This window comes from Camelina sativa, chromosome 7, assembly GCF_030686135.1.
Source record: "Camelina sativa cultivar CO46 ecotype springtype chromosome 7, ASM3068613v1".
Lineage (NCBI taxonomy): Eukaryota > Viridiplantae > Streptophyta > Magnoliopsida > Brassicales > Brassicaceae > Camelina > Camelina sativa.
This window is the reverse complement of record NC_141886.1, coordinates 19190009-19217749: the sequence shown is the minus strand read 5'-3', so window position 1 is coordinate 19217749 and position 27741 is coordinate 19190009. Positions and strand designations below refer to the sequence as shown.

General features: G+C 41.1%; 2 non-coding genes and 1 pseudogene across 3 annotated transcripts; 1 reads left to right on the top strand and 2 right to left on the bottom strand.

The window, feature by feature from the left end:
* The first annotated feature begins 2218 nt into the window (after positions 1-2218).
* Positions 2219-5640, top strand: LOC104701285 (glycerophosphodiester phosphodiesterase GDPDL1-like; annotated as a pseudogene). The gene is made up of 8 exons (XR_015562108.1): positions 2219-2553; positions 2787-3079; positions 3176-3793; positions 3881-3919; positions 4029-4313; positions 4443-4585; positions 4684-5169; positions 5254-5640. The product of XR_015562108.1 is annotated as a glycerophosphodiester phosphodiesterase GDPDL1-like (transcript).
* Positions 5641-15635: 9995 nt separating this feature from the next.
* LOC147941448 (small nucleolar RNA R71) lies at positions 15636-15742 on the bottom strand. The gene has a single exon (XR_015562952.1). It is a non-coding gene; the product is annotated as a small nucleolar RNA R71 (small nucleolar RNA).
* A 7112-nt stretch (positions 15743-22854) lies between these two features.
* On the bottom strand, positions 22855-22961 carry LOC147941447 (small nucleolar RNA R71). Its single transcript, XR_015562989.1, has one exon. It is a non-coding gene; the product is annotated as a small nucleolar RNA R71 (small nucleolar RNA).
* Positions 22962-27741: the final 4780 nt, after the last annotated feature.

Here is a 27741-nt window from a genome sequence, read left to right as displayed (position 1 = left end):
ATCCTAGAATGATCAAAATGCAAAACGGAAATGACTTACAGAACTAGAAACAAAAATATATGACAAGAAGTAAATATGAGTAAAAAGCACAAACGATTCTAGGCATGAACTAGATAGCAGGATCAGAAACGGTCTCAGGAATGCAATATCATTCAAAAATATAGAAGTCCTAAGGATGAGAGTAATTGATGTCGGTGGAGTATCCTAGTCTACAGAGTGTTTAACATGCCACAAGCAAACTATCTTTAAACAATGAACATCACAACTTAGCTAATCCAATCTCTTGACAGAAGCTACTCAGACTCAACCACTTCCAAACCTAGCTCTTGCTAGAGAAACATGATCAGCAGGCATGACAAACAAGTTCATTCACGTCAACAAACATCCTAGACAACTAATCTCTTAGGCTAGGAACGTATGTCTCTGGCACTAGTTGGTCAGACATTTCATCAAACACCTTTTGGGTGTGGAAATGTCCAAGACCTAGTTCCAATTGATCAGAGAGAAACTAATATTTCTAACTCAAGTCCAGAAGGGAATCATACAAATCAAAGCTTAAACACCCTACATCCTAAGATCATCCACCTAATCTATCCCATCCTCAAGAACTCTAACACTACTCGGATCTAGAAATCATCATTAACTATACAAACTCAGAAAACATTGAATCAAGTCAAATGTGAAGAACAACTTTGTAGAAGAAGTCAAATGTAAAAACTGAATAAACTCAAAGATGTCAGATTACAAAGTCTCAAAACGTTTTTGGTGGATAGGTAAAACCTTAAGGAGAAGTACAAAACGAGATAAAAGATGTCTGGGTAAAGATTTAACAAAATGTATATATAGTCCAACATGGAAAGCCCTAAAACATAAAACGACAAGGTAAAGAGTCGGTTTGGGAATCTCCTGAAGCGTGTGAGACGGAGCGTCTTCCTTCCTGACATGTGTGATCGAGTCAGTGCGCGTCGAGTGGAATGCAATCTCATTGTGGCTCGACTGGTGGCTCGACTGGTAGTTCAACTGGTGGCTCTACTGGTGGCTCGACTGGTGCGTTTCCGACATCTCCTAGATAAATGAAATACTCCAAGATGCACAATGTATGCAAGGATGATGCAAGAACTATCTAAACATGCAAAGTGTATAAAAGAGACTGAAAACATTGCAAAACAATAAGGTAAGAGAACAAAATGAATAACAAATGTATGATAAAAGAGTGAAAAATATATACATATCAGTGATAAAAATATATTTACCAAAAAAATAAAGAATATTTCTGAAAAGATATATATTAATATTTTTAACAAATTTTATATTATTTTTGACTGGAGATAGTAATAAAAAATAATGTATTATGTCACATACATTTAAGTAAACACCCCCATTTGTGGGATAAGAGCAATGGAATCATGATCGCAAACATTCATCCGAGTACTCGGTAGGTCATTATTGCTAAACCTAAATGCTAAACATCTATTTTAAAAAAACTTAAGATATTCAGTTTGATGTATACTTGAAATTGAAAGTTTCAAGCGGTGAAGAGCTGATAAAGTTAGTTATTGACTTTTCGAGTCTCGTACACGACTAAACCCTATGGTCTTCTGCTTTAGAGGAGGAAGGATGAAGATAGTATGGTATTGGTTTACCGGCAAGTCCCCTATCTCAGTCCCACTACAGATTTGATTTCATGTTTAGCAGAGAGGAAAAATGTCCAAGGCCCACTGAAGATTCTTTTCCAGTGTTATACCTTATTTTCGGAGAATAGAAACGTTTAGGTGTGATATACACAAAGGTTTATCATTGTTGAAGGGTAAATATTATTTATTATTGTTGATCAAGCAAATGACCACTATCTTTATTAATTCAGACCCGGCGATGGGGTGGTGCAAAAGGTGCAAAAGGTGCTTTTGCACCACGTCAAATTATTTTTGAAAAACAATTACATGATTTTAGACATTCAACATTTGATATTTTGATAAAAAAACATCCTAAATTTCTGAAAACTACAAATAAGACCTCCAAACTGAAAAGAAAAAAAAATTTGCACAAGCTCCAAGAAAAACTTGATCAGGCCCTGTTTATCATAAGCAATATTCTCCTCTGTCACAATTTTGTGTTTTTGGCTTATAAATAACCAAATGAAGAGACGAGTCTTTATGAGTCAACTAATAAAACTTTTTTTTTTATTATTCTTAAGCCTAGTCTCTCTCTATTGGTCCACTTTGAGTCAACTGATAAACTAAGCCACATGTTTTAACGCTCTTGAGTCTCTCTGTATTTTGTTCACTATGAGTCAATGAGTCAACTAATAAACCCAATTGATTTTTATAAAATAAAACTCTTGTGTTTGATCTCCTCTGTGGGTTCAATGCATTAAGATAAATCTAGATTTTTTTTTTTTTTTTTCCATCTGTAAGTGACCGATGAATTCCAAGCCAGGCAATCAGACAAAGCTCGTATGTTCATCGTTTTTATTCTGTGGCGTTGTTCTAATTAATCTGTTTGCTGCTCAAATTGATGCTCAAAGATCAAGAAGCCGATGGCAGACGCTCAGTGGTAAGAGTTGTTCTCATTTACTCTCCTTCTTTTGTGCATTGTTTTCAAGAAACTTTTAATTTAGTACTCAAGTAACTTTCTTGCTTTATCCATATATGTGTATTAGAGTTGGGATAAATTATAGATAGTTCCCAAATATTTAAAGTCAAGTAATTACTTTGATTATGGGAACATAGTACTGTTCCACGTATTAAAAGTAACTTAAGATCACGTTTTATTTATTTATTTACCAGGTGATGCTCCACGTGTGATTGCTCGTGGTGGGTTTTCTGGATTGTTACCAGATTCGAGTGTTGATGCTTACAATCTTGCAACTCAGACAAGTGTAGCCGAAGTTGTTCTATGGTGTGATGTTCAGCTAACCAAAGATGGAGTTGGGATTTGCTTCCCCGATTTAAACCTGGCCAATGCTTCAACTGTTCAATATGCTTACCCAAATGGTCAAAAATCTTACCCGGTTAATGGAGTCACTACTCAGGTTGGTTCACCATTGATTCCACCTTGAGAGATCTCCAGAATGTAGCATGTAAGTGTTTATGACTCAGTTAGTGCATTCGTAGAGTGTTACGAATTTTTTTTTTGGTATATCTTGTAATTTCTTACACATTACTCTTCACCACAGTGATTCGAGGAATATTATCACGATCAGATAGATTCGATGGAAATGGATATACGATTCTCACGATTCAAAATGTAGCCGAGCAGATTAAGCCACAAGGAGGTTTTTGGTTAAATGTTCAGCACGATGCGTTCTATGAGGAACACAATTTAAGCATGAGCAGTTTTCTATTATCAGCTTCAAAAACTGTTTCCATGGACTTCATCTCTTCCCCTGAAGTGAATTTCTTTAAGAAAATTGCTGGCCGTTTCAAGCGTAATGGACCGAGTTTCGTGTTTCAGTTTCTCGGGAAAGAAGATTTCGAGCCGACAACAAACCAAACATACGGTTCTATCTTGAGTAACCTAACTTTTGTCAAGACGTTTGCTTCAGGGATTCTTGTTCCCAAGTCATATATATTAGCACCTGACAAGCAGTACTTGATTCCTCATACATCCTTAGTTCAAGATGCTCACAAAGCGGGATTACAAGTATATGTGTCAGGTTTCGCAAATGATAATGATCTCGCTTATAACTACAGTTTCGATCCAGTGTCTGAGTATCTATCTTTTGTGGACAATGGCGATTTCTCTGTCGATGGCATGCTCTCTGATTTTCCCTTAACTGCATCTACATCCATTGGTAAGCAAAAATTCTTATACATTCACAATTTGTTCTTAAAACATTTGCTGGAAGTACCCAAAAACCAAACATTTTCATATATCTCAGACTGCTTCGCCCACATTGGCAGAAACGCTACAAAACAAGGTAATTAATGAGATACGTTTTTTTTTTTTTTTTTTTCTTACTAACCGAACAAAACTATAAAAAAAACTTATAACTGAGTTAAGCATCTACCAAATGGTTCATTCCTCAGTGGATTTTCTTGTTATATCAAAAGATGGTGCGAGTGGGGACTATCCTAGATGTACAAACTTGGCATATGAGAAGGCAATTAAAGATGGTGCCGATGTTATCGATTGCTCTGTCCAAATGTCCAGCGACGGTAAATCATTTTGCTTAAGTACGGCAGATCTCAAGGAGAGCACACTGGTTGCTCAAAGTCAGTTTAGCGACCGTTCAACTACTGTTCCTGAGATTAGCTCAGTTGTTGGAATATACACTTTTAGTCTCACATGGCCTGAGATCCAAAACTTGACTCGTAAGTTTTACTCTTTAATAATCTGCTCACTCTATTTATAGTAAGAGAGCTTCTATTGTCTTTAAAATTTCACATTCTTCTACCAAATGCCTGAGAGGTACAATAACTACTCTCCCATATTTTGTGCAGCTGCTATATCAAACCCCTTCAGGGGTTCCAATATGTTTAGGAATCCGAATGAGAGAAATTCAGGGAAGCTTATTTCGCTTTCTGAGTTCCTAGAATTAGCAACAAAATCCACTTCTCTCTCCGGTGTTTTGATCAGAGTAGAGGTGGGTTCTCGTGTTTGTACCTCTTAGTCTTGAGATTTTATCAATGGGTTCTCGTGTACTGTACCTTAGAAACATTCACTTTTTTTTGTGTCCCTTAGAATGCGGCATACTTGAGAGAGAAGCAAGGGCTCGACGTGGTTAAAACGGTTCTCGATACGCTCACAGAAGCTGGTTACACCAATGGAAATACAACAACAAAGGTCATGATTCAATCAACGAACAGCTCGGTTCTAGTTGACTTCAAGAAGCAGAGCAAGTACGAGACTGTCTACAAAATTGAGGAAACCATTCGTGATATTGGTGACTCGGCTATCGAAGACATAAAGAAATTCGCTACGCTGTGGTCATCAACAAAGCATCAGTCTTTCCTGACTCTGATGCGTTTGTCACTGGGCAAACCCATGTTGTGGAGAGACTCCAGAAGTCTAAGCTCCCGGTTTATGTAGAACTGTTTCGGAATGAGTTCGTCTCTCAAGCATATGACTTCTTCGCTGATGCAACTGTTGAGATAAACACATATACCTATGGATTGGGTATCAATGGAACCATTACAGAGTTCCCTTTAACAGCTGCAAGATACAAAAGTAAGTGGTTCAAAATTTACACCAAAAGATCTCACTACAACAAAATGTTAACATCAATCCCCTAACTTTGTTTATCTTCTTCAGGGAATCGATGTTTGGGAAGAAAAGTAATACCAGCTTACATGTCAGCCATTCAACCCGGTGCCCTCTTAAATACTCTTGTGATTCCTCCGTCCTTACCTCCGGCCCAAGCTCCAAACCCGGTTTTCACAGATGGTGATGTCACTGAGCCACCACTACCTCCGGTTATTCCAAAATCCCCAACCTCAACCCCTGGAACCCCATCAACCATTGCACAAGCACCTAGCAGACAAACCCGACTCACACTATCTCTTCTCCTCTCTATTTTCTTCTTCTCTCTTTTACTTATGTGATCACATACTCCTCTCTGTTTATAATAATGTCTTTCACCCTCGTAAAAAGATTTCTTGTGTGCATACTTATACTCTCGTTTAATGTCATTTGGTTATAACATATAGTACTTGCTTATCATCATCAGTTTATAATATTGCTGTTTGTACATTTTAAGAAATAATTTTTTACAATTGTACTGATCTGATACTATTTGTTTTTTTTTTGTAACAGAATTTGCTTCTTAAAATTAATGTTCCTTATTTTGTCTTTTCTTCCTCTTCTCACTATTCCACAACCTTCCTTGTGCTACAAACAAACAAGGACTTGGGTGGTGTGACGCTCTGTTTCAGTGTGGTAACATCACTTCTGGTTTCCCCTTCTGAGGCGGGATCATTCCAAACCTTGCCTTCATCCATTGCTGAAACTTCACTGCGACAAAAACAACATCACCTCTTTAAGCATCTCAAACTACGAGTACAATGTTTTCATATAGATCAAACATCTGATACTCTGAGACTTGCCAGAGTATCATGTATACCTACCAAAATATTCGTGGCTGAGCCCAATTATTAGTGGCTATAAGTCAAAAAAATCATGAATAGTCACAAAAAAAATCGTAGATATAGTCTCGTAACTAAATTATTGTAGTGACTTTTCGTGGCTATGAAGTCACGAATTTGTTACTCATGTTTCGTGGCTAATCTTAGCTACGAAACTATCACAATTACTTTGTGGCTAACTATAGCTACGAAGCAACCACAACTAATTTGTGACTAAGTCTAGCCACTAATTTTGTGAACATTCGTGACAAAGTTACTAGCTCCAAAACTACAAAAGTTTGCAAAAAAAAATATTAATTTCTAAAAAAAACCTGCAACGAAAAGCCAAATTCACAAAACATGAAATCAAATAGCAATTTTTTAACATAATCATAAGTAATATTATCTTACATATTACCAAAAGAGCTGACTAAATAACTGTTCGTCTTGTCTTACATATTACCAAAGAGACTTACTAAATAAAAGTCGAAAGTTTAACATAAAAGCTATAGACATCATAGCCTGTAATCTAAAGACCGAATGATGCACATTAGGCATCTAAGTTGTCTTGGTTTGAACCTGGAGTAGGTGCAGCAGTTGTAGAAGCTGGAACAGGAGCAGCAGTTGTAGAAGCTGAAGCAGGAGCAGCAGCAAAATTTGTAGCAGGAGCAGAAGCAACAGAGGGTTGTCTAACTCCAAGAGACTACATGACCAGAATAAGAGCTTGTCGTGATGCAACCAGCTCGTCCATAACCGTTCCCATGTTAGTATTAAAATCTCCAACATTGTTGTTGAGTCACTTGAAGTTAGTCTCCAAAATAGAGATCAGCACTTCCGTGAAAATTCCATCTTTGCGTGAGTGTATCCTCCGCACAAGATCAGTGAAGGCTGGTGCTTCATCCAAACTATACTCAAACATCTATAAAAACAAAGAGGAAACATTAGTACATATATTAAAGTAGATAATAACATACGAGAAGTATAACACTTACCATCTCATGCTCAATATGCAAAAAACGTCGTGGACATACACAATGCTTGTAAGTGGCTTCCCACATTCTTTCTCTTCTTCTTTGCTGGTTCTGTTTCCCATTACTGCATTAGAGTGTCCCAATCAGCCTCGCCAATGTACATGGTCTCTGATTTGTCATCTTCTTTTTGCTGATGCGCTTGTGTGTAGCTCATGGTGGCATCCATTTACATTGCAGATCTTGCAATTAGTAGCACAAATAAAAAAAATCCACAAAGTTGAGTAAAATTTAAACATAGAACAAAGCCAAGTTAAGAATCGACATCTACAAATCCTAACCCACATAAACATGTTCTTAAGAAATTGAAATGAGTAAAAGCTCAGAAACTATTACACAATTAGTTACACACAAATAAAGCAAATACATAACTAAAGTTAGAATACAAAAATCGAACACTGAATTATGTATCATAGGAGGAAGCCCAAAGCTTCTTGTTAGTCGATTATTAAGATTGCCTTTTGTTGTTAGAATAAGGTTTTGGTATTTTTACTTTTCTAATTAGCATAAGTCGGTGTCAGGATTCTCTATATAAGCAGAGCCAAAGATCAATAAAAAATCAACCTCCAACAATTAACCTAAATCTCAAAGAGAGAGTTGGGTTAAAGGGAGTTTTAGCTAAATCGTTTTCATTCTCTTACTTTCAAAAACGGCACCGACTACTAGAAAGAAGGCAAAGGCTGCGACTCATAACAACTTGGTATCAGAGCCTTATGATTCAATGGGAGAAAACGATTCGCTGACCGCACAGTTCACAAAGTTGAGTTCGCAGATGGAGGAGATGAATAGGAATCTAAACATAAAGATGGATGATTTGAAGAGGGACATCTACGAGAGGCTTGACCCTATGGGAGAGACACTGGAAACACTCCAAAAGGCTGTCACGATTAACCAAGCAGCAATAGCCAACACGGTGGCCACTCAAGAAGAGTTGCAATAACAGAACCTGACCATGAAAGATTTAGCTCATAAGGAACAGGAGGAAACAAGGAAGGGGGTGGTGGGGCAGTCATCTCTTAAGCCCGTGACAAAGGAGAAACTGACCAAAATCTTTCATGAAGAGAAGGGGGGGGGGGGGGGGAAGGAGTTAGGGTCGGCATCCAAGAGGGGAACGAGGACACCGAAAAGCTGATGGGGGAGGAGACTGGTATGTGCGCCAGATTGGAGTAGGGGGTTCTTACCCTGACTATGTCCATAGGAATCAACCTGAAACAGACGAACGTGGGATTAAGGGAGAGTCTGAACCAAGGAAGGGTTTAGGAGACAAATCCGGTTCTTTTGGTTATACAGTAGCACCTTCCAAGAAGGAGTTTCCGCCGTACAATGGCACCACCAATGCCTTGGAGTGGTTGCAAAAGTGTGAGGATTATTTTGAGGACAAAATTATTTACAACGTGGATGCTAAAGTGAGGCAGGCTACCTTTGTGCTAACGGGGCAAGCCTATCATTGGCATCAAAACCTACGGAGGCTGATCTTACATCGACTTGGTTGGGCTGAGTTCAAACGAATCTGAAAAAGCAGGTTTGGTAGGGCTGATTCGGTGAATCCAGTGGGAGAATTGTGTAATTTAAGGCATACTGGAACGGTGGACGAATATTGTAACCAGTTCGAAGAATGTTTGGGACTACAAGCGCGGTTGTCAGGGATCAACAATTGTGGCAATTCTGTGCCGGCTTGACAGACAACTTGCATAGGGAGGTCGAGTATCTTCGTCCAGAAACGATCTTCGAGGCCATGGAGTATGCAAGGGACAACGAGTATAAGATTGAGGATGACAAGAAGACTAGAACCTTCGGCGGACACCTAGCTCCCCCCCACACACTATGTGACACCACCAATGGCTAGACCCAACACTATGGGAAATCGTGGAATTCTATCAACCAAAGATGTGAAGACTGTAGTTTCAAAGCAGGAAGGGACAAGGAACTTCCCGGAAAAGAAAGGATACAAAGGTTTAACAAGTTCAGAGATGGCAGAGACAACAGATAAGGGACTTTGCTTTAATTGTGACGATATTTTCACCACATCAAAACAATAGACAATGACGAGGATACGGGTGACGAGTCTAGTGAGGATGAGGATATGGAGGCCTAACTGGAATTGGAGCTTGAGGACAAGCTCCTAGTCGAGAAGGGGTGTAATGATACGAGATATGGTATTACGTATCATAGGAGGAAGCCCAAAGCTTCTTGTTAGTCGGTTATTAAGATTGCCTTTTATTGTTAGATTAAGGTTTTGGTATTTTTACTTTTCTAATTAGCATAAGTTGGTGTAAGGATTCTCTATATAAGGAGAGCCAAAGATCAATAAGAAATCAACCTCCAACAATTAACCTAATTCTCAAAGAGAGAGTTGGGTTAAAGGGAGTTTTAGCTAAATTGTTTTCATTCTCTTACTTTCAAAATGGCACCGACTACTAGAAAGAAGGCAAAAGCTGCGCCTCATTAATTGGTGGAATTGTGAGAAATTAACTGCTGAGATGGTGGGAAATTATTTGGATTAGTCCACCCAAACCAAGTAAATAATTATTTAATTTTAATAAATTTTGATAACAATTTTATGATTTATTAATATTAGTTTCTATATGATTTAGTAACACTAATTTCTGATATCATAAAATAAAATAAACATAATTTGATGGGATAGCCACAAAAATACCAGAAAAAAATTAGTGGCAAGGCCTTAGTGTTACGAAAGATTTTCGTGACTGTACAGCGAATCACACTTTTCCGGTCATTGGATGGACAATTTAATGAATGGAACACGAAAAAATTTTAGTGGTTAGTGGGTGTCATGGTTTAGCCACTAATACTATCGTGTCTATTTAGTCACTCATTCGTGGCTATTTTGTGACAAATGTTGTCACGTATTGTATTCGTGATTATATTGTGGCTAAATAATCACGAAGTTGCTACTAATTATGGTAGTGGTTAATTCGTGACAAATAAAACTTTAGCTACGATTGTTTGTGACAAAAACGTGGCTATAGGTTTTTTTTTTACTAGTGCTAGAGCAGACTTTTTAGGCACTTTTTGCTCTGTTACATTCAATACCACAACCTTGTCACCTCAAATCTTTGAGCTTTCCCCAACCTACAAGAGCCTTACCGTTTTATACAACTGAGATCCTAAGATTTCTTACCGCTCAAGTTATACATGCACTGCTTTAGATCATTTTTCAATGTCTCAAAGCCTTAATTACCAGGATTCCTTCCATGATAACTTCACAATGTTGGTTTAAGCTTGAGAAGAACTTAAGATAGAAAGGGAGAGCATTCCTAATCGAGTTATGATTAGTGAATGGATAAGGATCAAACTCTATTTGGTGTTATCTAAGATATTGGTGTTTCCTAGTAATACTAGGATTGGCTTTCTTATATATATATATGTGTGTCGAGCTATGACATTAATACATAGAGATTGAGAGTTTGAGAGAGAACAATTGTGAGAAAGCTTTAGTTTTTGAGAGATTTTTCTAGAGCTAATAATAAGAGAGTTATTCTTATTTGATCTTTTGTTCTTTACAAAACCTGCAACCTGCATATTTTCTATATTTGGTATCAGAGCCAAGTTAAGAAAATAATGACCGACGGAGAAAGTGCTATCGTGATAGCAAAACCAACAGAGGGAGGAGGATCCTCCTCCATCACATGTCCGATGCTAACTACCACAAACTACACAGTTTGGGCAATGCAGATGAAATTTGTTCTTAGGGTTAATAAAGTCTGGGAGGCAATAGATGCAAAAACCATAGACAAAGAAAAGAATGACATGGCCATTGCATTGTTGTTTCAATCTATCCCTGAGGCACTCATCCTGCAAGTAGGAGAGCTCGACACGTCCAAGAAGATATGGTTAGCAATCAAAAACAGACATGTAGGAGCTGAGAGAGCCCGAGAGGCTAGGTTGCAAACATTGATGACTGATTTTGATCGGCTAAAGATGAAAGATACAGAGAGTATTGATGATTTTTCTGGGAGAATATCCGGACTCTCTTCAAAATCAGCTGCACTAGGGACAATAATCGAAGAATCCAAACTAGTCAAGAAATTTCTTAAAACCCTTCCTCGGAAAAAGTTTATTCATATAGTTGCTTCCTTGGAGCAAGTACTTGAGTTGAATACAACAAGCTTTGTAGAAATTGTGGGAAGACTTAAAGCTTATGAAGAGAGAATCTTTGAAGACGAAGAACCACAAGAAGAACAGAGCAAGCTGATGTATGCTAACATTGTTTCTAATGTTGATACACAAGCAAGCTATCCTAATCAACATCAGCATGAGTACAATGGAAGCTACAGAGGAAGAGGCTGAGGAGGAAGACTCTCCTATCGAGGAAGAGGACGTGGACGTAACGGAGGAAGAGATCCCTCGCAAGTTACTTGTTTCAGATGTGACAAGATGGGGCATTATGCAAGCAGTTGTCAAGATCGTTTGCTTAAACTACAGGAAGCTCAAGAAGTAGAGAAGGATACAAAAACTGCAGATGAGCTCATTCTGCATGAAGTAGTTTTTCTCAATGAAAAATGATGTGTACCTAGCAAATTCAAAACAAACACAGATGGGGACAACGTTTGGTATCTTGACAATGGGGCAAGCTATCATATGACTGGAGATAGAAGATACTTTGACACACTTGACTTAACGGTCACAGGGAAAGTTAGATTTGGAGATGACTCTCGTATTGATATCAAAGGCAAAGGGACAATAGCCTTTGTTGATCTGAATGGAAACCCAAGAAAGATGATTGATGTCTACTATATTCCGGGATTGAAAAGTAATATAGTTAGTCTTGGTCAAGCTATAGAAGCTGGATGTGACATTCGATTAAACGATGGATACTTGACAATGAGAGACCGTGAAGGAAAACTTCTTGTGAAAGCAGAGAGATCACTAAACAGACTTTACAAGGTTCAAATGGGATTGAAGGATAATACATGTCTCTATCTAACATAAATAAGTGATGTAGGAAAGTGGCACGCACGGATGGGTCATGTGAACCATGAGACATTGAATACTATGATTGACAAGAAGATAGTTCATGGAGCTCCAAGGTCTGCACTTGAGAAGGAACTCTATAGTTCATGTTTGCTTGGTAAACAAACATGACGAGTCTTTCCACAGGCAACATCGTATCGGGCAATGAAGAAGCTTGAGCTTATACATGGTGATCTCTGCGGTCTGATTACACCAATTACAAGTACTGGAAAACGATATGTTTTTGCCCTTATAGATGACTTCTCCCAGTGGACGATCTTGCTATAAGAGAAAGGAGATGCTTTTCAGAAATTTAAAAGCTTCAAAATAATGATAGAAAAGTAGACATAGAGCAAAATACAAACTTTGAGAACAGATAGAGGGGGAGAGTTTGTATCCAATGAATTAAGAAAGTTCTGTGAGGAGAATGACATTCAGAGACATCTTACAACACCTTATACACCGCAGCAAAATGGTGTAGTGGAAAGAAGAAACAGAACACTAATGGAGATGGCAAGAAGTATCTTGAAACACATGTACATGCCTAACTACATGTGGGAAGAAGCTGTAAGACACTCAACCTATGTCTTGAATAGAGTGGCAACACGGTCTCTTAAGGATAAAACACCGTATGAATTATTTAGAGGTAAGAAGCCAAATGTTGATCACATTTGTGTTTTCGGCTGCATCAGATACGCAAAAGTTGACTCTCCACATCTTAGGAAGCTGGATGACAGAACTCGCATCCTTGTTCACCTAGGAACAGAACCTGGATCAAAGGCCTATTGATTGTTTGATCCTCTCACAAAGAAGATCTTTGTTAGTAGGGATGTTATTTTCGATGAAACAAAAGGATGGGACTGGATTGATACTATGAGAAATAGTAATGAAAGCTGTAAAATTATGATTGGTGGTTCTGGAAATAATGGACTTCAAGATGATGATAGAACAAGTTGATGAAAACAGAGGAGCATCGGAGAATAATGAGGACATCGAAGAGATAAACGAGCATGATTGCACACCTGAAAGATTGTCTCCGGTTATGTTAAGAAGGTCCCAGAGAGAGAGACATGTTCCAAAATATCTTGCGGATTACGTTCTTTTAGCTGAAGAAGAAGGAGAGATGCTGCTATTAAGTTTGAACAATTGATATGTCTATATTTTGCTTATTCTTAGCATGTATTTGTCATGCATTTAGATAGGATAACTAGTTGTTTTGCATCATTTCCTAGCTTCTTTTGTACACTTTGCAAATTTAGGTAGTTCTTACATCGTCTTTGCATATATTGTGCATTTTGGAGTATTTTAGGTATCCAGGAGACGTCGGAAACACATCCGGTCGAGCACCGATTGAGCCACTGTCCGAACTCACCAATCGAGCCACCAAGCGAGACACCAGTCGAGACGCCAGTCGAATCAACAGTCGAGACACCAGTCGAGACACCGATCGAGACACCAATCAATCTACCAGTCGAGACACCAGTTGAGACGCCAGTCGAACCACCAGTCGAGATGCCAGTAGAGACGCCAGTCGAGATGCCAGTCGAGACGCCAGTCGAACTACCAGTCGAACCACCAGTCGAACTACCAGTCGAGACACCAGTCGAGACACTAGTCGAGACGCCAGTTGAACTACCAGTCGAACTACCAGTCAAACCACCAGTCGAGCCACCCAGTCGAACCACAGTTCGAGCCACCCAGTCGAACCACAGTTCGAGCCACGTCTCTAGCCACTCATCACGTGCATCACTTGATGTCGCTCGATCCACCCTGCTGCACCGACTCGATCGCACATGTCAGGAAGACGCTCAGTCTCACACGCTTCAGGAGATTTCCAAACCGACTCTTTACCTTGTCGTTTTAAGTTTTAGGGATTTACATGTTTTTACTATAAATACATTTTGTTAAGTCTTGGCTTGGGACATCTTTTTCTCGTTTTGTTCTTTTCCTTAAGGTTTTACCTAGCCACCAAAAATGTTCTCAGACTTTGTAATCCGATATCTTTGAGTTTATTCCTTTTTTGCATTTGATTTATTCTACAAAGTTGTTCTTCCCATTTTTATCTATCTAATGATGCTTGATTCAATGTTTTCTGAGTTTGTATAGTTAATGATGATTTCTAGATCCGAGTAGTGTTAGAGTTCTTGAGGATGGGATAGATTAGGTGGAGGATCTTAGGATGTAGGGTGTTTAAGCTTTGATTTGTATGATTCCCTTCTGGACTAGAGTTAGAAATACTAGTTTCTCTCTGATCAATTGGAACTAGGTCTTAAACATTTCCACACCCAAAAGATGTTCGATGAAATGTCTGACCAACTAGTGCCAGAGACTTACATTCCTAGCTTAAGAGATTAGTTGTCTAGGATGTTTGTTGACGTGAATGAACTTGTTTGTCATGCCTGCTTGATCATGTTTCTCTAGCGAGATCTAGGTTTGGAAGTGGTTGAGTCTGAGTAGCTTCTGTCAAGAGATTGGATTAGCTAAGTCGTGATGTTCATTGTTTATGGATAGTTTGCTTATGGCATGTTAAACACTCTATAGACTAGGATACTCCACCGACATCAATTACTCCCATCCTTAGGACTTCTTTCTTTCTGATTTTTATTGCATTCTTGAGATTGTTTTGCTTCTTGCTGTTTAGTTCATGTTTAGACTCGTTTCTATTTTCATTCATTTTCGCTTCTTGTCATGCATTCTCGTTTCTAGTTCTGTAACTCATTTCTGTTTTGCATTCTGATAATTCTAGGATTGTTAGAGATAAAACCACTCTTTGAATTGGCTTGACTTGTGATTACTTGATTGCATCTTGATTGCTAGCAATATCCTATTTGGATTGACACCTTAAGTACTACAACACATAAGGTTAATTGAACCTGCTAGGACACACAAAAATCCTAGTATCAATTTGGCGCCGTTGCCATTTGGGATTCGTTTTGCTACATTTAAGATTTGAAGTTTTGCAAGATTAAGTTCTTTTACTCTTATCATTCTGAATACTGACTTGTTTTGGTTATCTGCTTGTTTGTTTTGCATCTCAGGAACCTGTTGATTGCAACCTTGCATGCACACCAGATCAAGAGGAACTCATAATCTCCTTCCTGCTATTGACGACATCAATCGGTTGCAAAGACCACGACAAGCTCGTACTTTCACTGATCATCCCGCACCAGTCACTATGGAACAACCTAACAGACCCAATCCGAGACAACGACACATTGGTGCTACAGATGCACCGAACACTCATACTCAGCGTGCTTGAATCTTCCCTCCTGCTGTGTAGAACAACAATTTCGAAATCAAAAGTGGTCTGATCTCCATGATTCAAGGAAACAAGTTTCACGGGTTGCCTATGGAGGATCCACTCGACCACTTGTACAAGTTCGATCGTCTGTGCAGTCTCACCAAGATCAATGGCGTGAGTGAGGATGGTTACAAGCTGCGCCTTTTTCCCTTCTCCCTCGGAGATAAAGCTCATCAATGGGATAAAAATATTCCCAAAGGATCCATCACCACTTGGGATGACTGCGAGAAAGCATTCTTGGCAAAGTTATTCTCCAACTCTAGAATAGCATGTCTCAGGAATGACATCTCTAGTTTTACTCAGAAGAGATCAAAATCATTCTCTGAAGCCTGGGAGCGTTTCAAGGGTTACCAGAGCTAGTGTCCACACCATGGTTTCCGCAACGAGTCACTGCTGAGCACTCTATACCGTGGTGTACTTCCAAAAATCCGCATGCTGCTTGACACTGCTTCTAACGGTAACTTCCTTAACAAAGACGTTGATGAAGGATGGCAATTGGTTGAGAATCTCGCTACAATGAAGATTATGACCGCACAGTTAGAGGCGACGCTGGGTCTGAGGAGAAGTACAAGAGGGACCTTAAGAATGTTAATGACAAGCTTGACCGCCTATTGCTAAGTCAACAGCAGACTGTCCATTTCGTATCTGAGGATGACCCTTTCCAAGTTCAATATGGGGAGGGTGAGCAGTCTGAAGAGATCAACTATGTCCGGAATCAAGGTGGATACAGGAAGGGTTATAACCCCTATAAGACAAACCCCAATTTGTCTTACCGGAGCACCAACGTTGCAAATCCACAGGATCAGGTGTACCCTCCACAACAGCAACACCAAGGTCAATAAAAATCGTTTGTGCCTTACAATCAGGGATTCATACCCAAACAACAATTCTAGCAAGGTTACCAAGCTCCCTCAGAACCACCGCCAGGATTCCGCCCTCAACCGGGTCAGACTACTCCAGCTCCTGATCAAGAAATGAAACAAATGATGCAACAACTTCTTCAGGGTCAAGCTAGTGGTTCTATGGACACTACTAAGAAGTTCGTTGAACTCAGTCAGAGGATGGAATGTTCTTACAATGACCTGAACGTCAAATTCAAAGCTCTGAACTCGAAGATGAGGTATATGGAAGGCCAATCTGCTTCTACTTCTTCCCCAAAGCCTGGCCAATTCCCAGGGAAGGCTGTTCAGAACCCCAAGGAGTTTGCAAACGCATTTACACTGAGAAGTGGGAAAACATTGCCTCCCAGACAAGTAGTTCCAGACACCGCTGAGGATAGTGAGGAATTAGATGGGGAGGATTTTGTTCAAGATGAAGCTCAGGTGAAGGATCCCGTCGAAGCAGTCAAGGACCCGAATGAACCATTGCACCAGCCCGAACCTGAAACTGTTAAGGAACCTGTTGTTTCTGATGACAAACCTGCGAGGTTCATCCCTTCACTGTACAAGCCTGCTCTACCATTTCCAGTGAGGTTTAAGAAGCAGCTTACTGAGAAATATAAAGCTTTGTTCGAACAACAAGTCAAGAAGAGTTGAGGATGTCATTGATGGATGCATTCGCACTTGTTCCTCACTACCAGAAATTCCTCAAGGACTTAGTGATGGAGAGATGTAAAGAAGTTCAAGGCATGGTGGTACTAAGTCTTGAGTGTAGTGCAATCATCCAGAAGAAGATTATACCCAAGAAGCTCAAAGATCCTGGATCATTCACTATACCTTGCTCCCTTGGTCCTATGTCTTTTGATAGGTGTCTATGTGATCTTAGCGCTTAAGTTAATCAGATGCCACTCTTTGTGGCCAAGAGATTGGCTTTTACAAGGTTTAAGGGTTGTGACATCTCCCTCATCCTTGCAGATAGAACAGTGAGACTTCCAGAGGGTATTTTAGAAGACTTACCTGTCAGGATCAGAGACGTGGAACTGCTAACCGACTTTGTGGTTCTCGAGATGGATGAAGAACCAAAAGATCCTCTGATATTAGGAAGATCATTCCTGGCGACTGCTGGAGCCATCATTGATGTTAGAAATTGCAAGATTGATCTTAATCTGGGCGACAACTACACTATGAAGTTTGACATCAAGGATACTCTGAAGAAACCAACAATAGGAGGACACGTCTTCTATATTGAAGAGATGGATCAGTTGGGTGATGAGTTGTTGGAGGAATTAGCTGAGGAGGACCATCTCAAGACTACTTTGACCAAGGATGGAGAAGAAGGGTTCTTGCATGAGGAGACCACTTGTTACAAGAATCTGCTAGACTCCCACAAAGAAACGGATGGACCGGAGGAGTTTGAGCAGCTATCTGACGCAGAGGAGCTATGTGCAGTCGATGCAGAGACTTCAGAACATGAGATCTTCCAATCGACCGACGTCAAGACCCGAATCGAGACACCAACGTCCCACTCGATCGAGCCACCGCTCAAGCCACACCCCTTCCACTCGACCATGACCGCTCCTGACTCCCATTCTGATGCGTGGTCAGAACTGAAAGCTCCCAAGGTAGAACTTAAAACTCTCCCTTCCGGACTCAGGTACGTTTTTTTGGGAACCAATTCTACTTATCCTGTTACATTGAATGCTAGGTTGAGTGATGATGAATTGGGGTTGCTAGTTACTGAGCTTAAGAAGTATAAAAAGGCTATAGGGTATTCATTAGATGATATCAAGGGTTTTTCGCCTAGTCTTTGCATGCATAGAACCAATCTTGAAAATTAATCTTATGCTAGTATTGAACCCCAAAGAAGATTGAATCCTAATCTGAAAGAAGTGGTAAAGAAAGAAATCCTTAAACTGCTTGATAATGGAATTATCTATCCTATCTCTGATAGTACTTGGGTATCTCCAGTGCACTGTGTACCTAAGACGGGAGGAATTACTGTAATTAAGAACGAAAAAAAATGAGTTAATCCCGATTATGACCATCACAGGACATAGGATGTGCATTGATAATAGGAAGTTGAATGCTGTATCTAGGAAGGATCATTTTCCTCTGCCTTTCATTGATCAAATGTTGGAAAGATTAGCTAGTCATCCCTACTACTGTTTCCTTGATGGGTATAGTGGATTCTTCCAAATCCCTATCCACCCAAATGATCAGGAAAGGACAACATTCATTTGTCCTTATTGCACTTTTGCCTACAGATGCATGCCATTTGGTTTCCGCAATGCTCCTGCCACCTTTCAAAGGTGCATGACATCAATTTTTTCGGATTTGATTGAGGAATCAGTGGAAGTGTTTATGGACGACTTCTCTGTATACGGTTCCACTTTCTCCTTTTGTTTGTTGAATTTGTGCAAGGTATTGACGAGATGTGAGGAGACGAACCTGGTCCCGAACTAGGAGAAGTGCCACTTCATTGTTGAAGAAGGGATCGTTTTGGGACACAAGATTTCTGAGAAAGGAATTGAGGTTGACAAAGCAAAGATTAAGGTCATGGTTCAGCTTCAACCGCCTAAGACAGTGAAGGAAATCAGAAGTTTTCTGGGACATGCTGGGTTTTACAGGAGATTCATCAAGGACTTCTCAAAAATTGCAAGATCTTTGACAAGGTTGATGTGCAAGGAGGTTGAGTTCAAATTCGATGCAGCATGTCTGGAAGCTTTCAACAAGATCAAGGAGGCCTTGGTTTCATCACCCATAGTACAAGCTCCGAATTGGGATCACCCGTTTGAGATCATGTGTGATGTTTCAGACTTTGCAGTTGGAGCAATTCTGGGACAGCGAATTGATAAGAAGCTTCATGTCATCTACTACGCAAGTCGCACCTTGGACGAGACTCAAGGAAGGTATGTAACCACAGAGAAGGAACTCCTAGCAGTTGTGTTTCCATTCAAAAAATTCAGGAGTTACCTTTTGGGTTCGAAGGTAGTAGTATATGCCGACCATGCTGCTCTGAGACACATCTACTCGAAGAAGGATACCAACCCAAGACTGTTAAGATGGATTCTTCTTCTTCAGGAGTTTGACAAGAATGAGGATTGAAGATGATGTTCCAATAGATGATTCAATGCCTGAGGAACAACTTCTGGTCGCCCAGGTTTGTGAGCAGATGCATGACACATGGGTTGAAAACCTCAAAATCAATTGTATGGTGATCACTTCAGACACTGCACCATGGTATGCTGATTTCGTGAATTACAAGGTTTGTGGAGAAGTTCCTGACGACATTGATCCCTACAGGAAGAAAAAGTTTTTCAAAGAAGTCAACCACTACTTCTGGGATGAACCCTATCTATACAAAAGAGGTTCTGACGGTCTGTTCAGAAGATGCATAGCAGAAGGGGAAGTGCAGGGAGTGCTTGAGCACTGTCACGGCTCCACCTATGGAGGTCACTTCCCCACATTCAAGACAGCTTAGAAGGTTCTTCAAGCAGGTCTCTGATGGCCAACCTTGTTCAAAGACGCTCACAGCTTCACCACCAAGTGTGACGCTTGTCAAAGGATGGGAAACATCACAAGGAGGAACGAGATACCCCAGAATCCGATCCTGGAAGTAGAAATATTTGATGTTTGGTGTATAGATTTCATGGGACCTTTCAACCCTCCATCAAATGGTAATGTCTATATTCTGGTGGCAGTTGATTACGTTTCTAAGTGGGTTGAAGCCAGTGCCAGTCCTACCAATGATCACAAGGTTGTTCTGAAGCTATTCAAGAGTATAATATTTCCAAGGTATGGGATACCTAGAGCAGTGATCAGTGATGGTGGAACTCATTTCATCAACAAAATGTTCGAGAGTATGCTGAGAAAGTATGGGGTCAAGCACAAGGTGTCTACTGCGTATCACCCTCAGACCAGCGGACAGGTTGAAGCCTCGAATAAGCAGATCAAGGGTATCTTGTCAAGGATTGTTGGGGTTTCGAAGAAAGATTGGTATGTCAAGTTGGACGAGACTCTCTGGTGATATGTCTATATTTTGTCTCTCCCTAGCATATATTTATCATGCATTTAGCTAGGATAACTCATTTTTTTGCATCATTTTCTAGTCCTTTCTATACACTTTGCTTGTCTAGGTAGTTCTTGCATCATCCTTGCATATATTGTACATTTCGGAGTATTTCAGGTATCTAGGAATCTTCGGAAATGCATCACTCGACCCATCCGCTGCACAACACTCCCGGAACCGTCTCTCGAGCCAATCTTACAACCCCGATCGAGCCTCTCTCTCGAGCCAATCTCATTCGCTCGATCGAGCCACCCCGTTCGAGCCGTTCCACTCGAGTGGGATTTAGCTTTCGACGTCTTCATCAAAGTTGTAGGGAATGGAGTTATATTTCCAACGCCGTTTATTTTAAACCAATGGGAGGTGTGGTTCAATAGTAATCATTGTTTAGTGGATGCGTATACACCCAGCTCGAGCCAAAACCACTATGGATCGAGCCAACACCACCCCGTTCGAGCCGTTCCACTCGAGTGGGATTTAGCTTTCGACGTCTTCATACAAGTTGTAGGGAATTGAGTCCTCTTTCGAACGCCGTTTATTTCAAGCCAATCGGAGATGTAGTTCAAGAGTTATCATCGTTTTAGTGGATGTGTATACACCCAGCTCGAGCCAAAACCACTCTAGATCGAGCCAACACCACTCTGATTGGAGCCAACACCCCTCCACTCCACCCAGTCGACCTCGCTCGATCCAGCCTCACCACGCATCACTCGACCTCACTCGAGCCATCTGGGTCGAGCCACTAGATGCACACCGACTCGTTCGCACATGTCATGAAGACGTTCCGTCTTACACGCTTCAATGGATTCACAAACCGACTCTTCACCTTGTCATTTTAAGTTTTAGGGATTTACATGTTTTTACTATAAATACGTATTGTTAAGTCTTGGCTGAAAACATCTTATCTTTGATCCCGTTTTTGTTCTTAAGGTTTTACCTAGCCACATAAAACGTTCTCAGACTTTGTATCCCGATATCTTTTAATCTATTCAGTTTTTGCATTTGATTTCTTCTACAAAGTTGTTCTTCCCATTTTTATCTATCGAATGATTCTTGATGTAATATTTTCTGAGTTTGTATCGTTGATTGTGATTTCTAGATCCGAGTAGTGTTAGGGTTCTTGAGGATGGGATAGATTAGGTAGAGGATCTTAGGATGTAGGGTGTTTAAGCTTTGATTTGTATGATTCCCTTCTGGACTAGAGTTAGAATACTAGTTTCTCTCTGATCAATTGGAACTAGGGATTAGACATTTTCGCACCGAAAAGGTGTTCGATGAAATGTCTGACCAACTAGTGCCAGAGACATACATTCCTAGCCTAAGAGATTAGTTGTCTAGGATGTTTGTTGACATGAATGAACTTGTTTGTCATGCCTGCTTGATCATGTTTCTCTAGCGAGAGCTAGGTTTGGAAGTGGTTGAGTCTGAGTAGCTTCTGTCAAGAGATTGGATTAGCTAAGTTGTGATGTTCATTGTTTAGGGATAGTTTGCTTTTGGCATGTTAAACACTCTATAGACTAGGATACTCCACCAACATCGATTATCCCATCCTTAAGACTTATATCTTTTTGATTGATATTGCATTCCTGAAACCGTTTTTTTCATCTTGCTATTTAGTTCTTGTTTAGACTCGATTTCGTTTTTACTCACGTTTACTCCTTGTCATACATTTTCGTTTCTAGTTTTGTAACTCATTTCTGTTTTGCATTCTGATCATTCTAGGATTGTTAGACAAACACTCTTTTTGAATTGGCTTGACTTGTGATTGCTTGATTGCATCTTGATTGCTAGCAACATCCCATTTGGCTTGACACCTTAAGTACTACAACACATAAGGTTAATTGAGACTTACTAGGAGATATAAAAATCCTAGTATCAATTTGGCGCCGTTGCCATTTGGGATTCGTTTTGCTACAATTAAGATTTCAAGTTTTGCAAGATTAAGTTCTTTTACAATTATCATTCTGAATACTAACTTGTTTTGGTCGTCTGTTTGTTTGTTTTGCATCTCAGGAACCTGTTGATTGCAACCTTTCATGCACACCAGATCAAGAGGAACTCAGAATCTCCTTCTTGCCATTGACGACATAAATCGGTTACAAAGACAACGACAAGCTCATCTGCTCACCGATCATCCTGCACCAGTCACTATGGAACACCCTAACGGACCTGATCCAAGACCGCGACACATTGGTGCTGGAGATGCACCGAACACTCATACTCAACGCGCTGGAATCATCCCTCCCGCTGTGCTGAACAGCAACTTCGAGATCAAAAGTGGTAAGATCTCCATGATCCAAGGGAACAAGTTTCACGAGTTGCCTATGGAGGATCCACTCGATCACCAGGACGAGTTTGACCGTCTTCCAGTGTCACCTAGATCAATGGAGTAAGTGAGGATGGTTAGAAGTTGCGACTCTTTCCATTCTCCCTGGGAGACAAAGCTCATCAATGGGAGAAGAACATTCCCCACGGATCCATCACCACTTGGTACGACTGCAAGAAAGCCTTCCTGGCTAAGTTTTTCTCAACCTCCATAACAGCACGTATTAGGAATGAAATCTCCAGCTTCACTCAGAAACACTCAGAATCATTCTGCGAAGTCTAGGAGCATTTCAAGGGTTACCAGAGCCAGTGTCTACACCATGGTTTCAGCAACGAGTCACTGCTGAGCACTCTATATCGTGGTGTCCTTCCTAAAATCCGCATGCTGCTAGACACTGCCTCTAACGGTAACTTCGTGAACAAAGACATTGATGAAAGATGGCAACTGGTTGAGAATCTCGTCCAGTCTGACAGCAACTACTATGACGACTATGACCGCACAGTTAGAGGCGACGATGGTTCTGAGGAGAAGTACAAGAGGGACCTTAAGAATATCAATGACAAGCTTGACCGCCTCTTGCTAAGTCAGCAGCACATTGTCCACTTCATCTCTGAGGACGACCCCTTTCACGTTCAAGATGGGGAGGGGGAGCAGTCTGAAGCAATCAGCTACGTTCAGAATCAGGGTGGATACAATAATGGTTACAACCCCTACAAGACGAACCCCAATTTGTCTTACCGGAGCACCAATGTTGCAAATCCACAAGATCAGGTGTACCCTCCACAACCGCAACAACAAGGCCAACAAAAACCTTTTGTGCCTTACAATCAAGGATTTGTGCCTAAACAACAATTCCATCAAGGTTACCAACCTCCCTCAGGACCACCGCCAGGATTCTGCCCTCAACCGGTTCAGACTACTCCAGCTCCTGATCAAGAAATGAAGCAAATGATGCAAAAACTTCTTCAGGGTCAAGCTAGTGGTTCTATGAACACTGCTAAGAAGATCGCTGAACTCATTCAGATGATGGAATGTTCTTACAATTATCTAAATGGAAGGCAAGACTACTTCTACTTCTACCCCAACACCTGGCCAACTACCTGGAAAAGCAGTTTAAAATCCCAAGGACTATGCTACTATTCATGCAATCATCACCCGAGATGTAGATGTAAGGCTCACTGAGGACAATGAGAGTTTAGATGGGGAGGATTTTTTTCAAGATGAAGTTCAGATAAAGGATCCCGTCAAGGTGCTCAAGGATCCAATTGAGTCAGCCAAGCAATCTGATCCTCACGCTACTAAACAACCCGCTGCTCCCAAGGATAAACCTGTGAGATTCATTCCTCCACCATACAAGCCACCTCTACCATTTCCAGTGAGGTTTAAGAAGCAGCTTACTGAGAAGTATAAAGCCCTGTTCGAAAAACAAGTCAAGGAGATTGAATTGAGGATGCCATTGCTGGATGCATTCGCACTTGTTCCTCACTACCAGAAATTCCTCAACGACTTAGTGATGGAGAGATCAAAAGAAGTTTAAGGCATGTCGGTACTAAGTCTTGAGTGCAGTGCAATCATTCAGAAGAAGATTGTACACAAGAAGCTCAAAGATCCTGGATCATTAACTCTACCTTGCTCCCTTGGACCTATGTCTTTTGATAGGTGTCTATGTGATCTTGGCGCTTCATTTAATCTTATGCCGCTCTTTGTGGCTAAGAGCTTGGGTTTTACAAGGTTTCAAGGTTGCGACATCTCCCTCATCCTTGCAGATAGAACAATGAGACGTGGAAGTGCCAACCGATTTTGTGGTTCTGGAAATGGATGAAGAACCAAAAGATCCGATAATATTAGGAAGAACATTCCTGGCGACTGCTGGAGCCATCATTGATGTTAGAAATGGCAAGATTAATCTTAATCTGGAGAATGACTTCACAATGAAGTTTGACATCAAGGATACCTTGAAGAAACCAAAAATAGGAGGACAAGTCTTCTATATTGAAGAGATGGATCAGTTGGCTGATGAGTTGTTGGAGGAATTAGCTGAGGAGGACCATCTCAAGACCGCTTTAACCAAGGATGGGGAAGAAAGGTTCTTGCATGAGGAGACCACTTGTTACAAGAACCTGCTAGACTCCCTTAGAGAAACGGATGGACCAGAGGAGTTTGAGCAGCTAACTGACGCAGATGAAGTATGTGCAGATGAGGCAGAGACTTCAGAACGTGAGATCTCCCACTCGACCAACGTCAAGACCTGACTCGAGACACCGACATCCCACTCGATCAAGCCACCGCTCAGGCCGCATCTATTCCACTGTCCACCGCCACTATCGAAGCTACTCCGGTCTTGTCACCTCAACAACCTCCATCCACTCGACCGACATCATGAGGCTCACCTCAAGTCGACACGTCCGTCGCCCCGTTCACACTCTGCAACTCGACTGAAACCATCCAAACATGTGCGACTCGACCAACGCAGAGTAACACATCCTCAAATAAAGCTTCATTGGTCTCCCTTGTCACCATCTCCTCACCGCAACTCGACCATCGACTCACATCCACTCAATCCGCCGTGTTGTCTCACTCTTTCAGTCCGACATCACGACCAACAGAGTCTCTACCTCCCTCAAGCCAACACACTACGACTCGATCCTTGCTGCTTCAATACTCGAGCCGACATCGTCCGCCCAAGGAACACGTTGTTCAAGCCAACACCCCTCCGCTCAAACCACCTCCGAACTCATCCACTCGAGCCGAAGTCATCCAATCGATCCACACGTCGCACGTCTCACGCGCTTCACCGTCAACACACTCTCTCCCTCGAGTCGATGCTACCCCACTCGATCCGTCAGAACTCGTCTCCTCACTCGAACCGCCCAGATCGAGCCGACCTACCCCCACTCGAACCAGCGTGCAAAAATAGCTCCCGAAACCACCGTTCTTCCCCCTCTAACCCACACCTGATCCGGAGAGTTCACTCACCGCCATCCCATTCCCCTCGATCGCGAAACAGAAAAAGTACTGAGCTCATACATGGGATGAGAGAGGCGTATGGGTGTGTGGGTGGAGAACGCTCATCACCTGGGTCCATGGCAAAGCGTTTTCTTAAAATGAAGAAGATGGTTGACGAAGTTGTTGGGGGTTCAGAATAGGCAGCGGGGTCAAGCAGACCAGCCAAACCGCTCACTAAGAGCAAGAGTCGTGGGAAGAGACCAGTACCAGCTTCTAACTTTAGAGAGGAGGACAGTGATTACAAACAGGAGGAACCTGAGTTGCGTTCAGGACAAGCGCCCAGGAAATCTGTAAGAAGGAAGGCAAGAGACAGGGAGTTCAGCAGTTGCACGAAGACGTTCACAAACTTTATGCATATGGTCAGCTGTTCGACATCCACTACCGCCGTCCCAATGTCTATCCCCGAGAACACCAGACCAATGCCGGGACGCTTCTCCGCGACTCTCGAGCCAACTCGTCAAAGAACACTCTCTCTGGTTCCCTCCCCAGCACGTCAATCTTCATATGTATCACGGGAGCGTCAGCCTTCACCCGCTCTTTCGCAACACTCATCTCATGAGTCCAGGGAGAGAAGGAGACAAGGTTCACGTTGTTCCAGAGACTCTTCAAGTCGTCGGTCAGCGCGTCGTTCTGCAACTCGAAATGAGCATGAGCATGAGGTCGAGGTTGAGCAACGAAATGAAGATCAAGGTGATTATCAGCCTACCAAGCTGGTTGTGCTAGTATCGAACCATGGTGAGTCCAGAGTCGATGACATGCAGTGTGACGAGCAGCCGAACATGTATCAGAACACGCAGGCGGTTGAGCAGCATGTCGACCAACCAGCTGAGGTCACTCCTGCGAATCCCAAACAAGGCAAAGGACAGAGTCAGTTTCACGCACCGACTCCTTGGGCAAGTTCCGACTCCTTCTTCTACTACTGAGGTACTCCTACCTTCCCTTTGTATATACCATTTCATTCATGCATTGTTTGTGTTGTGATTCTTAAATCTCCTGCAAATTTTTCTTACACACGAGACTGAGTAATTTAAGTTTGGGGGAGGGTTTGAGATGATGTATCTGATGTTGTCTTTTGTGATTCTTATTTCAAATTTTTGCATCATATCATGTTTGAGTTTGCATCCATCTATTTGCATAGAGAAAAACAAAAAACAAATTTGAAAAATATCCGAAATTTCCACAAAAATAGAGTGTTCATGTATTTTGCACTTGCATATTAGGATTGAGTCTAGTGTTATTTCACATAGGGTTGTTGCATTTAGCATAGGGGTTGATGATGATTGTAACCTTGGTAGCATGCTGAATTCAATAGGATAGGATCAAGGCCCTTGTTATTAGTTCTTTGATGCTTGTTGATTGAACTTGAAATGTAAGATTGAAGCATGTTTTAAATTGACGTCATTCCCTATCTATCTGAACCTAATCCTGACTTGTAATTATCTTGTTTTGCATTGAAGTCGAACTCATGGATACCACATACATACTTGGATTGTCTTTCACATTTTTACCACCCTTGTCAATCCAAGTAGCTGATTCCCATCTTTGGAACAGTTCCCTGCACCTTTAACCAACCGTTCTTTCAACCCAATTGTATTCTTGAGTGTCAGGCCTTTTCCGAGTTGAGCTTGTTAGAAAGTGTTAGGTTCTGACCGACAAGAGTAGGATCTTGTGTAGATCTAGTTGCGTTATCTGGCCTAGTAGGACAAGGTGAGAATTCGATTTTGGGTATTGGGTATGGATTTGTGCAGAAATGTGAAGAGTAAAAAGGGGAAGTAAAGGGTAGAAAGTCTTTAGGAGGGGGATTTGTTTTCAAAGTTTATGAGTTTAGTAAAGGATTTGGGTTGAGCAAAGTTGAAAAGAGTTAGTGGTTTTGGGCATAAAATAAAAAGAATAGACAAAGAAAAGAAAGTAAAAATGCTTAAGATGTCTAGAATCTTTAGAAGAAAAGAAAAAGAACCACAATGTTAATAAAGATCTCCCAATCCGCTATAATGATAAGAAGTGAACGCCTCCTAAGACTAAGTGCAAAGAATAAAAGAATGGGTTTGAGAAGAGATATTGATGAAGGATAGAGATAGGACCAACTCCGGGGTTAGAATG